General features: G+C 48.7%; 1 protein-coding gene across 2 annotated transcripts in view; it reads right to left on the bottom strand.

The window, feature by feature from the left end:
- Positions 1-12,634, bottom strand: part of LOC147118698 (uncharacterized) — a 163,056-nt gene extending 150,422 nt beyond the window's left edge. For both annotated transcript variants that reach the window (XR_015077935.1, XM_085984524.1), the window contains exon 1: positions 12,380-12,634. The gene's annotated coding sequence lies outside the window, so the exon portion shown is untranslated. The remainder of the gene's footprint in view (positions 1-12,379) is intronic.

The following is a 12,634-nucleotide window of genomic DNA, read 5'->3' as shown; positions in this document are numbered from 1 at the left end:
CCTCTGTCTTGCCTGAAGATTCTATACCCCGGAATATTGAGCTGCCAGTCTTGCCCCTCCCTCAACCATGTCTCCGTGGTAGAAACAATATCGTACTCCCATGTGTTCATCAACACCTTCAGTTCATCCACCTTATTCACAAGACTCCTTCCATTAAAATAAATACCATCCAGCCTTGCCCTACTCCCTTGTGCCATTACATATTTGCTCTGCCTTCCAAGCGGACTTGTTTTTTCCTCTATATTTGGCTGTACATCACCCCCTATTATAGCTCCACTCTGTATCCCATCCCCTGCCAAGTTAGTTTAAACCACCCCCCCCACAAGCCTACTCCTATCTTCTATGTTACTCCAGGTGTGGTCTCACCAAGGCCCTATATAACTGGAGTAATACTTCTTTACTCCTGTACTCAAATCCTCTTGTAATGAAGGCCAGCATACCATTTGCCTTCCTAATGGCTTGCTGCACCTGCACATTCACTTTCAGTGACTCATGTACAAGGACACCCAGGTCCCTTTGAGCATCTGCATTCCCCAATCTTTCACCATTTAGGAAATACTCTGCCTTTGTTTTTTCTACCAAAGTGGATAACTTCACATTTATTCACATTATATTCCATATGCCACGTTCTCGCCCACTCACTGAGCCTGTCGAGAGCCCCACATCAGTGGTAGGTAAAATTTTGGAGTCCATTATTAAGGAGACAGTAACAGGACATTTGGATAATCATAATTTAATAGGACAAAGTCAGCATGGTTTTATGAAGGGGAAGTCATGTTTGACAAACTTGCTGGAGTTCGTTGAGGAAGTAACGTATAGGGTGGATAAAGGGGAACCAGTGGACATAGTGTATTTAGACTTCCAAAAGGCATTTGACAAGGTGCCACACAAAAGATTATTGCTTAAGATAAAAAATCACGGGATTGGGGGTAATATTCTGGCATGGATAGAGGATTGGCTATCTAACAGAAGGCAGAGAGTTGGGATAAATGGTTCATTCTCAGACTGGCAATCAGTAACTAGTGGTGTTCCGCAGGGGTCAGTGCTGGGTCCCCAACTCATTACAATCTATATTAACGATTTGGAGGAGGGGACCGAGTGTAACATATCAAAGTTTGCAGATGATACTAAGATGGGAGGGAAAGTAGTGAGTGAGGAGGACATAAAAAACCTGCAAGGGGACATCAACAGGCTAAGTAAATGGGCAGAGATTTGGCAGATGGAATACAATACTGGAAAGTGTGAGGTTATGCACTTTGGCAGGAAAAATCGTAGAGCAAGTTATTATCTTAATGGCAAGAAACTGGAAAGTACTGAAGTACAAAGGGATCTGGGGGTCCTGGTGCACGAAACTCAAAAGGTTAGTATGCAGGTGCAGCAAGTGATTAAGAAGGCCAATGGAATGTTGGCTTTCATTGCTAGGGGGATAGAATATAAAAATAGGGAGGTATTGCTTCAGTTGTACAAGGTATTGGTGAGACCGCACCTGGAATACTGCGTACAGTTTTGGTGTCCATACTTAAGAAAGGACATCCTTGCTCTCGAGTCAGTACAAAGAAGGTTCACTCGGTTAATCCCGGGGATGAGGGGATGGACATATGAGGAGAGGTTGAGTAGATTGGGACTCTACTCATTGGAGTTCAGAAGAATGAGAGGCGATCTTATTGAAACATATAAGATTGTGAAGGGGTTGGATCGGGTGGATGCGGGGAAGATGTTCCCGATGATGGTTGAAACTAGAACTAGGGGGCATAGTCTTAGAATAAGGGGCTGCTCTTTCAAAACTGCGATGAGGAGGAACTACTTCACTCAGAGGGTGGTAGGTCCATGGAATATGCTGCCCCAAAAAGCTGTAGAAGCTACATCATTACATAAATTTAAAACAGAAATAGACAGTTTCCTAGAAGTAAAGGGAATTAAAGGTTACGGGGAGCGGGCAGGAATTTGGACATGAGTCTAGGTTCGGATCGGTCATGGCCCTGTGGGTAGCGGAGCGGGCCCAGGGGCCGTGTAGCCTGATCCTGCTCCTATTTCGTGTGTCTAATTCTGTTAGATTCAGGAGATGGTTCTGTGATAGTGGATTGGCGGTTAGGATCAGATCAGCCATGATCTTATTGAATGGCGGAGCAGGCTCGAGGGGCCGATTGGCCTACTCCTGCTCCTATTTCTTATGTTATGTTCTTATGAAGCCTCTTCACATCCTCTTCCTCACCTAGCTTTGTGTCATCAGCAAATTTGAAAATGTTGCATTTCGTCCCCTCATCCAAATCATTGATATAGATTGTGAATAGCTGGGGCCCAAGCACCGATCCTTGCGGTACCCAACTGGTCACAGCCTGTCACCCTGAAAAAGACCCGTTTATCCCTACTCTTTGTTTTCTGTCTATTAACCAATTCTCAATCCATGCTAGTATATTACCCCCAATTCCATGCGCCCTAATTTTGTTCACCAACCTCTTGTGTGGGACCTTATCGAAGGACTTCTGAAAATACAAATACACCACATCTACTGGTTCCCCTTTGTCTACTCCACTAGTTACATCCTCAAAGAACTCCAATAGGTTTGTCAAACAGGATTTACCTTTCATAAATCCATGTTGACTCTGCCCAATCTTACTATTAGTAATCCGTGGAGAGAGAATCAGAGTTAACGTTTCAGGTCTGTGACCCTTCGTCAGAAATGGAAAAAGTTGGAGAAGTAACAGATTTTAAGCAAGTACAGAGGCAGGGAAAGGGGGCGGGGGGGGGGGTGGTGGAGAGAGAAAGAACAAAAGGGATGGTCTATGATTGGGTGGAAGGCAGGAGTTGCTGCCTGACCTGCTGAATATTTCCAGCATTTTCTGTTTTGATTTCAGATTTCCAGCATCGGCAGTATGTTGCTTTTGTTTTAAATGTTCTGACTGTGAGAAGAGCTTTAAATTACAAGGGATCTGCTGAATCACCAATGTACTCACACTGGGGAGGGTCTGTTCACCTGCTTCGTGTGTGGGAAGAGATTTCATTGGGAATTCAGTCGGTTGACTCGCCGGTGAATTCATAATTGACAGCAGGGGTTGGATTCTGCTGTTACTAACATCCAACATTTATATAGCGCCTTTAACATAATAAAAAGTCCTAAGACATGTCACAGGAGTATTAGTAAACAAAGTTTGACACTGAACCAAATTTTAGGATGGATAAATAAATCCAAGGACCATATACACAGACACACCAAATCCAGGGACCACTTACACAGACACACGAAATCCAGGGACCACTTACATTCAGACACCAAATCCAGGGACCACTTACACCGAGACACAAATCCAGGGACACTTACACAGACACCAAATCCAGGGAAACTTACTCTGTGACACCAAACCCAGACACAGAGTGCAAATGGGAATCAGAGAGCCTCAGTATGGGGAATGGTCATGTTGTATCTATGCTTTAATGCATTCAATCAAGCATGTAGATACGTCGAATTAAATCAGAGTCAGGCAGACAGGCTTATAACTGCTACGATAGTAAAATACTGCAGATGCTGGAAATCTGAAATAACAACAGAAAATGCTAGAAAAACTCAGCAGGCCAGGCAACATCCGTGGAGAGAAATTTGAGTTGACGTTTCGGGTCGAAACCCTTTTTCAAAACTGGAAAAGAAATAAAATAGATCGAAGGCAGGGCTGCGATAGAACAAAAGAAGTAAAAGAGACATTAAGAGGTATTCTAAACCAGACGAGATGGTGATAGGACAAGTGGAGACAAAAGACGGCTCAGATTAGGTGTGAAATGTTCTGGCAGAGAGACAGTTGCCATGTGGGAGAGGGGAAAAAAAAAGGGGGGGGAGGGGGAGGGAAAACCCAAAACAAAGGGGTGAAAAAAAGTAAAAATGTAATGGGGCCGAGGTTATGATCTGAAATTGTTGAACTCGATATTGAGTCCGGAAGGCTGTAAAGTGCCTAATCGGAAGATGAGGTGCTGTTCCTCGAGTTTACGGTGAGCTTCCGTGGAACAATGCAAGAGGCCAAGGACGGTGAGGTCTGAGTGGGAATGGAGCAGTGAATTAAAATGACAGGCGACCGGAAGCTCGGGGTCACCCTTACGGACTGAACGGAGGTGTTCTACAAAGCGGTCACCCAATCTGCATTTGGTCTCCCCAATGTAGAGGAGACCGCATCGTGAGCAGCGAATACAGTATACTAGATTGCAAGAAGTACAAGTAAATCGCTGTTTCACCTGGAACGGGTGTTTGGGGCCCTGGACAGTGGGAAGGGGGGAGGTATAGGGGCAGGTGTTACATCTCCTGCGTTTGCCCGGGAAGGTGCCAGGCGAAGGGGAAGGGCTGTTGGGGGTGATAGAGGAGTGGACTAAGGTGTCTCGGCGGAAGCAGTCCCTACGGAATGCTGAAAGGGGAGGGGAGGGGAAGATGCATTTGGTGGTGGGATCACTTTGGAGGTAGCGGAAATGGTGGAGGATGATCCGTTGAATGTGGAGGCTGGTGGGGTGAAAGGCGAGGACAAGGGGAACCCTATCGTGGTTCCGGGAGGGAGGGGCAGGGGTGAGGGCAGAAGTGCAGGAGATAGAACGGACACGGTCGAGGGCCGTGTCAACCACGGTAGAGGGGAATCCTCGGTGAGGAAAAAGGAAGACATGTCAGAAGCACTGGTGTGGAAGGTGGCATCGTCGGAGCAGATACGGCGGAGACGGAGAAACTGGGAGAATGGAATAGAGTCCTTACAGGAGGCGGGGTGGAAGGAAGTGTAGTCCAGGTAGCTGTGGGAGTCAGTGGGCTTGTAGTGAATATTGGTCGATAACGTATCCCCAGAGATGGAGAAGTCCAGGAAGGGTAGAGTCACAGATGGACCACGTGAAGGTGAGGGAAGGGTTGAAATTGGAAGCAAAGTGAATGAAATTGTCTAGTTCGGGGCGAGAGCATGAAACGGCACTGATACAGTCATCAATGTATCGGAAAAAGAGGCGAGGGAGGGGACCTGAGTAGGACTGGAACAAAGAGTGTTCCACATATCCTACGAAAAGGCAGGCATAGCTAGGACCCATGCGGGCGCCCATAGCAACACCTTTGATTTGGAGGAAATGAGTGGAGTTAAAGGAGAAGTTGTTCAACGTGAGAACAAGTTCAGCCAGGCGGAGGAGGGTGGTGGTGGATGGGGACTGGTCGATCCTCTGTTCAAGGAAGAAGTGGCGCGCCCTCAGGCCATCCTGGTGGGGGATGGAGATGTAGAGGGATTGGACGTCCATGGTGAAAAGGAGGCGGTTGGGGCCAGGAAACTGGAAACTGTTAAAGTGGTGGAGGGCGTCCGAAGAGTCGCGGATGTAGGTGGGAAGAGACTGGACAAGGGGAGAAAAGATAGAGTCGAGATAGGAAGAGATAAGTTCCGTGGGGCAAGAACAGGCTGAAGCGATGAGTCTACCAGGGCAGTCCTGTTTGTGGATCTTGGGAAGGAGGTAGAAGCGGGCTGTGCGGGGTTGGGAACTATGAGGTTGGTGGTCACGGATGTTGCCTGGCCTGCTGAGTTTTTCCAGCATTTTCTGTTGTTATTTTGGATTTCCAGCATCTGCAGTATTTTGCTATCCGTCCGACAGGATCCGAGTGCGCAGGCGCAGCTCCGAGTGGGGGAGGGGGTTAGTCTCCTCTGGGCATGCGCGGTTATTACCCTTGGTGACAGGGAGGAGTCGCTGTGCCGGACTCGGCCCAAACCGCCGTCCCGCAAGCGCATGCGCGGACTCTCGGCTGTCAATCAACTGTCAGCCAGCAGAGGTCGCTGGTGAGACCAGTGAATAAAGAAAGACTTGCATTTCTATAGTGCCTTTCACCACCACCAGACATCCCAAAGCGCTTCACAGCCAATGAAGTACTGTTTGAAGTGTCGTCACTGTTGTAATGTAGGAAATGCAGCAGCCAATTAGCGCACAGCAAGCTCCCACAAACAGCAATCTGATAATCTCATTTTGTTATGTTAATTGAGGGATAACCATAGAAACATAGAAGATAGGAGCAGGAGTAGGCCATTCGGCCCCTCGAGCCTGCTCCGCCATTCAATGAGATCATGGCTGATCATCCAAATTCAGTACCCTGTCCCGGCTTTCTCCCCATATCCCTTGATCCCTTTAGCCTTAAGAAATATATCTAACTCCTTCTTGAATATATTTAGTGAATTGGCCTCAGCTGCCTTCTGTGGTAGAGAATTCCACAGGTTCACCACTCTCTGGGTGAAGAAATTCCTCCTCATCTCTGTCCTAAATGGCTTACCCCTTATCCTTAGACCCCTGGTTCTGGACTGCCCCGCCATCGGGAACATCCTTCCTGCATCTAGTCTGTCTAGTCCTGCTAGAATTTTATAAGTTTCAATGAGATCCCCTCTCATTCTTCTAAACTCCATCGAGTACAAGCCCAATCGACCCAATCTCTCCTCATACGTCATTCCTGCCATCCCAGGTATCAGCCTGGTGAATCTTCGCTGCACTCCCTCCATGGCAAGAACATCCTTCCTCAGATAAGGCGACCAAAACTGCACGCAATACTCAAGGTGTGGTCTCACCAAGGCCCTGTACAACTGCAGCAAGACATCCTTGTTCCTGTACTCAAACCCTCTCGCTATGAAGGCCAACATACCATTTGCCTTCTTAACCGCCTGCTGCACCTGCATGCTTACCTTCAGCGACTGGTGCACAAGGACACCCAGGTCTCGTTGCACTTCCCCTTCTCCCAATCTATTGCCGTTCAGATAATTCCCCTGCTCTTTTCCACATTACAACAGTGACTACACCTCAAAAGTACTTCATTGGCTGTAAAGCACTTCCAGACGTCTGGTGGTCATGAAAGCACTGTATAAATGCAAGTCTTTCTTTCTCGAAATAGTGTCGTGGGAGAACAACAGAAAACGCTGGAAAAACTCAGCAGGCCAGGCAACATCCATGGAGAGAGAAATAGAGTCAACGTTTCGGATTGAAACCCTTCCACAGAAGTTTCTGATCTCAATTTACAGGGTTATAGAAGTGAACAGTTACAGGCAGGAAGCTCAGACCAAACATCACGTCAAGATCCGACAGTCGCTCGATTCATCAGGACCGGAATATCATCGGCCTTTGCACATGGAAGGAGAAAGCAGCGATCGCAGCGATGACAAACCGGTGTGTGGACGCGGATTCAGCCGATCGCCTGACCTGGCGAGACACGTGCACCATCACACCGGGGAGAAACCGGGTAAAGGTGGGAAGGGATTCAGTTCCCCGTCTGCAATAGAAGTTCAACGGCGCAGTCACACCAGGGACACTCCGTTCACCTGCTCCATGTGTGGAAAGGGATTTGTTTGTTCATCCCACCTGCAAACACATCAGCGAGTTCACACTGACGAGAAACCATTTCAGTGTTCTGACTGTGGGAAGAGCTTTAAAAGCCCCGGGGAGCTCAAGCGACACCAGCGAGTTCACACTGGGGAAAGGCCATTCACCTGCTTCGTGTGGGGGAAGTGATTCACTCAGTCATCCAACCTGCAGACACACCAGCTTGTTCACACTGATGAGACCCTTTCAATGTTCTGACTGTGGGAAAAGCTTTAAAAGCTCCAGGCGTTAAAGTCACCAAGGAGGATCAGCTTGTCTGCCGTTGGGACTCGGGACAGGGATTGTTCGCGGCTGGAGTAGAATTCCTGTTTTGTCTCGTCTGGGGCTTCCAATGTTGGGGTGTACGCACTGATGACTGTAGCACACTGGTTCTGGGCTAGGGTGAGCCGAAGAGTCATGAGGCTCTCATTTATACCACTAGGAGAGTCTCGGAGACGCCCAACCAGTTCATTTTTTATGGCGAAGCCTACCCCATGGAGGCGGCGTTCTTCTTCAGGTTTGCCTTTCCAGAAGAAGGTGTAACCACCGCCTTGCTCCTTGAGCTGGCCTTCCCCTGCCCGCCGGGTCTCACTTAGGGTGGCGATGTCAATGTCGAAATGTCTGAGCTCCCGGGCAACAACAGCAGTACGGTGTTCCGGTCCGTCACTGTTGGGGTTGTCCATGAGGCTCCTGACGTTCCAGGTCCCGAACTTCATTTTAAAGGGTGGGAGATGCCTGTGTGTGAATTCTTTTAACGTGGGGTGGCCGTGGCACACCAGCTACCACACGGGGGAGGTGTGATCGGCAGAGAGGGGTTAGGGAAAGCCAACTCCAACGATACCCTCCTCCTGTCGAAATGCTTAGAACATGGCCTTGTCATAACCAACACCTTATTCCATCAGAGAGACAAGTACAAGGCTTCATGGCAGCATCCTTGCTCCAAGCACTGGCATCTGCTGGACTAAGTCGTCGTCCGAGCGAGGAACCGCAAGGACATCCGCATCACCCGCGCCATGACAGGAGCTGATGACTGCTGGACAGACCACCGCCTAATCCGCTCTGTCATCTCCATCAATGTAGCCCCAAAACAGCAGCAGCAACAGAAACAATGCCGCAGGAAAATTAACGCCGGAGCACTGAAAGACCCTGCTAAGAAAGCCCTATTCAGCCTGCGCCTCACACCCAACCTGACGACTCCTAGTGATGTAGAGCCACAGAGTGCCCACAGCGCCTGGTCTACACTCAAGGCCTCCATAATCAGCACCCGTGAAGAGACGCTCGGTCACTCGACCAGGAAACACCCAAAACTGGTTTGACAAGAACGACCAGGAGATCCAGGAGCTAATAAGCCGCAAGCGCAAGGCATTCCTGATCTAGAAACAGGAACACAGCTCGAGTGTAAGAAAGCAGCTCTACAGACGCCTGAAGACCGAGGTCCAACAAAATACTCGTGACCTAAAGAACAGGTGGTGGGTGGAGAAAGCGCAGGAGAACCAGCAGCTAGCCGACAACCACGACGTGCGTGGATTCTTTAGCGCAGTCAAGACCATCTACGGCCCAAGCACCCAAGGCCCTACCCCACTGCGGGCCGTGAACAGAGAGGTACTCATCAAGGACAGGGTGCGCAGTCAGTGCCCGCTGGAAGGAGCACTTCGAAGATCTCCTTAACTGAGACTCTGTCTTCGACGCGAGTGTCCTCAACTCCATCCCGCAGCATGCTACCCGCCACCATATCAGCACAACCCCAGCCCGGCATGAGGTTGAAAAGGCCATCCGACAACTGACGAACAACAAGGCCTCAGAAGCAGATGGAATCCCCACTGAGGCACTAAAGCATGGCGGAGAAGCACAACTGGCGCGAATTCATGAACTAATTTCTCTTATCTGGAAGGAGGAGAGCATGCCAGGGGACCTCAGAGACGCCGTAATTTGACCATCTTCAAGAAAGGTGACAAGTCCGATTGCGGTAATAACAGAGGAGTTTCCCTGCTGTCTGCCACAGGGAAAGTCATCGTAGGAATCCTCCTCAATCGCCTTCTCCCAGTGGCCGAAGAGCTCCTCCCAGAGTCGCAATGTGGATTCCGCCCACTAAGGGGCACAATGGACATGATCTTCACCGCACATCAATTACAAGAGAAATGCAAGGAACAGCACCAACCGCTGTACCTGGCCTTCTTTGATCTCACAAAGGCCTTCGACACTGTCAACCGTGAGGGATTATGGAGTGTCCTCCTAAAATTTGGCTGCCCTCAAAAGTTTGTCACCATTCTCCGCCTGCTTCATGACGACATGCAAGCCGTGATCCTGACGAATGGTTCCACCACAGACCAATTTCACGTACGAACGCTCTTCTCGATCTTCCTTGCTGCAGTGCTCCATCTCACCCTCAGTAAGCTCCCCACTGGAGTGGAGCTAATTTACAGAACAAACGGGAAACTGTTCAACCTCCGTCGCCTCCAGTCCAGATCCAAGGTTGTCCCATCCTCTGTCGTCGAATTACAGTATGCAGACGATGCTTGCGTCTATGCACACTCTGAGGTCGAACTCCAAACCATCGTCAACACCTTCACTGGAATGTACGAGAGCATGGGCCTTACACTAAACATCCGTAAGACAAAGGTCCTCTACCAACCTGCCCCCACCACACAGTACTGCCCCCCGGTTATCGAAATCCACGACAAGGCCTTGGACAAAGTGGACCACTTACCATACCTCAGGAGCCTGTCAACAAGGGCAGACGTCGACAACGAAGTCCAACATCGCCTTCAGTGTGCCAGTGCAGCCTTCGGTCGCCTGAGGAAGAGTGTTTGAAGACCAGGATCTCAAACCCAGCACTAAGCTCATGGTCTACAGAGCAGCAGTAATACCCGCCCTGCTGTATGCCTTAGAGACATGAACCATGTACAGCAGGCACCTCAAAGCCACCAACGCTGCCTCCGCAAGATCCTGCAAATCCATTGGCAGGATAGGTGCACCAACGTCAGTGTTCTTGCTCAGGCCAACATCCCCAGCATCGAAGCTTTGACCACGCTCGATCAGCTCCGATGGACGGGTCACATTGTCCGCATGCCCGATACGAGACTCCCAAAACAAGCGCTCCACTCGGAGCTCCGGCACGGCAAGAGAGCCCCAGGTGGGCAGAGGAAACACTTCAAGGACACCCTCAAAGCCTCCTTGAAAAAGTGTAAGATCCCCACCGACACCTGGGAATCCCTGGCCCAAGACCGCACAAAGTGGAGGAGAATCATCCGGGAAGGCGCCGAACACCTCGAGTCTCTTCGCTGGGAGCAAGCGGAAGCCAAGTGCAGGCAGCGCAAGGAGCGCACATCAACCCAAGCACCCCACCCACCCGCCCCTTCAACCACCATCTGCCACACCTGTGGCAGAGACTGTAGGTCCCGCATTGGACTCATCAGTCACCTGAGAACTCATTTTTAATGCGGAAGCATCATCCTCGGTTCCGAGGGACTGCCTAAGAAGAAGGAGGAGGAGCAGAGTGGAAACATTGTAGTATAGGGGATTCTATAATTAGAAGGACAGATAGTTGTCTTTACAGTCAGGATCGAGAGTCCCAAAGGGTGTGTTGCCTTTCTGTTGTCAGGATAAGGGACATCTCAAAATGGCTGGAAATGAATCTGGACACCAAATCCAGGGACCACTTACACTGTGACACCAAATCCAGGGGCCACTTTCACTGAGACTATAAATGGAAATCAGAGAGTCTCAGTATGGGGAATAGTCATGGTGGTGAAAAGTGCTCCAGTGAGGGTGAAAGGCGGGTAATGGATGAAGATATGACGGTGGAATCAGATGGTGACAGGTTATTTTCAGAAGCCGTTTTCAGGCAGGCTGATGATTGTGATGTAACCGGAGCAACACCTGGATCTGCCTGGTCTTGTCCCCAAATCCCAAAGTGTATGTATTTTTCTGTGAGAACTGTAGAGATGTGAAAGGAGGGAAAAATCAGGCTCCAGCCAGAAAGAATGTTCCTTGAATGAACAATTCATGAGGCTGTTTTGTGGCTTGTCTGTGTGAGGTTAAAAAACATGAAATGAAAAAAGATGCGTCCAGTGACACCTGTGTTGTTAATAGTGGTTTCTAACCCTGATCACTAATGCCGAAGTCTAACCTCCAATTGACTACCCCCAACCACTAACCCCAATCCTAACCAATAACCAGTAACCCCAATCCTAACCAATAACCACTAGCCCCAACCACTGACCCCAATCCTAACCAATAACCACTAGCCACAACCACTAACCCCAATCCTAACCAATAACCACTAGCCACAACCACTAACCCCAATCCTAACCAATAACCCCAACCACTAACCCCAATCCTAACCAATAACCACGAGCCCCAACCACGAGCCCCAATCCTAACCAATAACCACGAGCCCCAATCCTAACCAATAACCACTAGCCGCAACCACTAACCCCAATCCTAACCAATAACCACGAGCCCCAACCACTAACCCCAATCCGAACCAATAACCACTAGCCCCAACCACTAACCCCAATCCTAACCAATAACCACTAGCCCCAACCACTAACCCCAATCCTAACCAATAACCACTAGCCCCAACCACTAACCCCAATCCTAACCAATAACCAAGAGCCACAACCACTAACCCCTAAACCTACACCCTAACCCCAGCCCCTAACAAAGGATCATTGACAGGGATCAATGGAGCAGGAGACCTGATAATGGAAGTATTTGAAATAATTATCTCGATGAAAGAAATAGTGCAAGGTATGTTAGTAACAAGAGATTAAATCAATAAGACCATCAAGCTCAGAAATTACTATTAAAAAGATCAGAACCTTTCAAATGTTATCAGGTGCAGTACGTGTGGAGGAGGTTTACTAAATCGAATCCACAAAGGGTTAAATTATACAGATAACAACAGATTTCAAAACTTATGCAAGATTGTTCTATAAAGCTATGGTTCAAAGGAATTGCAGCTGAGTGTACTCTTTTGTGCTAACAAATCAACTGTAACTTAACTTAAAACATTAAAGGAAACTTAATAATTAAATTAACCTTTCATTACCTGTGGTGATAAGCACTCCAGTCCCTGCGGTGTGCAGATGAGTTTACTCTTTTGTCGGGACCATAAACAAATAAACTGTAACTTAAAAAACCATTAAATGAAGCTTAACAAATTAAATTAAAATTTCGTTGGCCACCCTATGCCTGAGACAAAAAGCCTTCTGTCTAATAAGGGGAATAAAGGCCCACAGCCTCCCCTGGCCCCGCACAAAGAACTGGAGAAACTCGCTGCCCTGCGGATCAGATAATCAGCCGG

The sequence above is a fragment of the Somniosus microcephalus genome, chromosome 4 (genome assembly GCF_052327205.1).
Source record: "Somniosus microcephalus isolate GS21.2 chromosome 4, FLI_Smic_1.0, whole genome shotgun sequence".
Lineage (NCBI taxonomy): Eukaryota > Metazoa > Chordata > Chondrichthyes > Squaliformes > Somniosidae > Somniosus > Somniosus microcephalus.
Note: the sequence above shows the minus strand (reverse complement) of the source record. Positions and strands in the feature narration are given on the sequence as shown.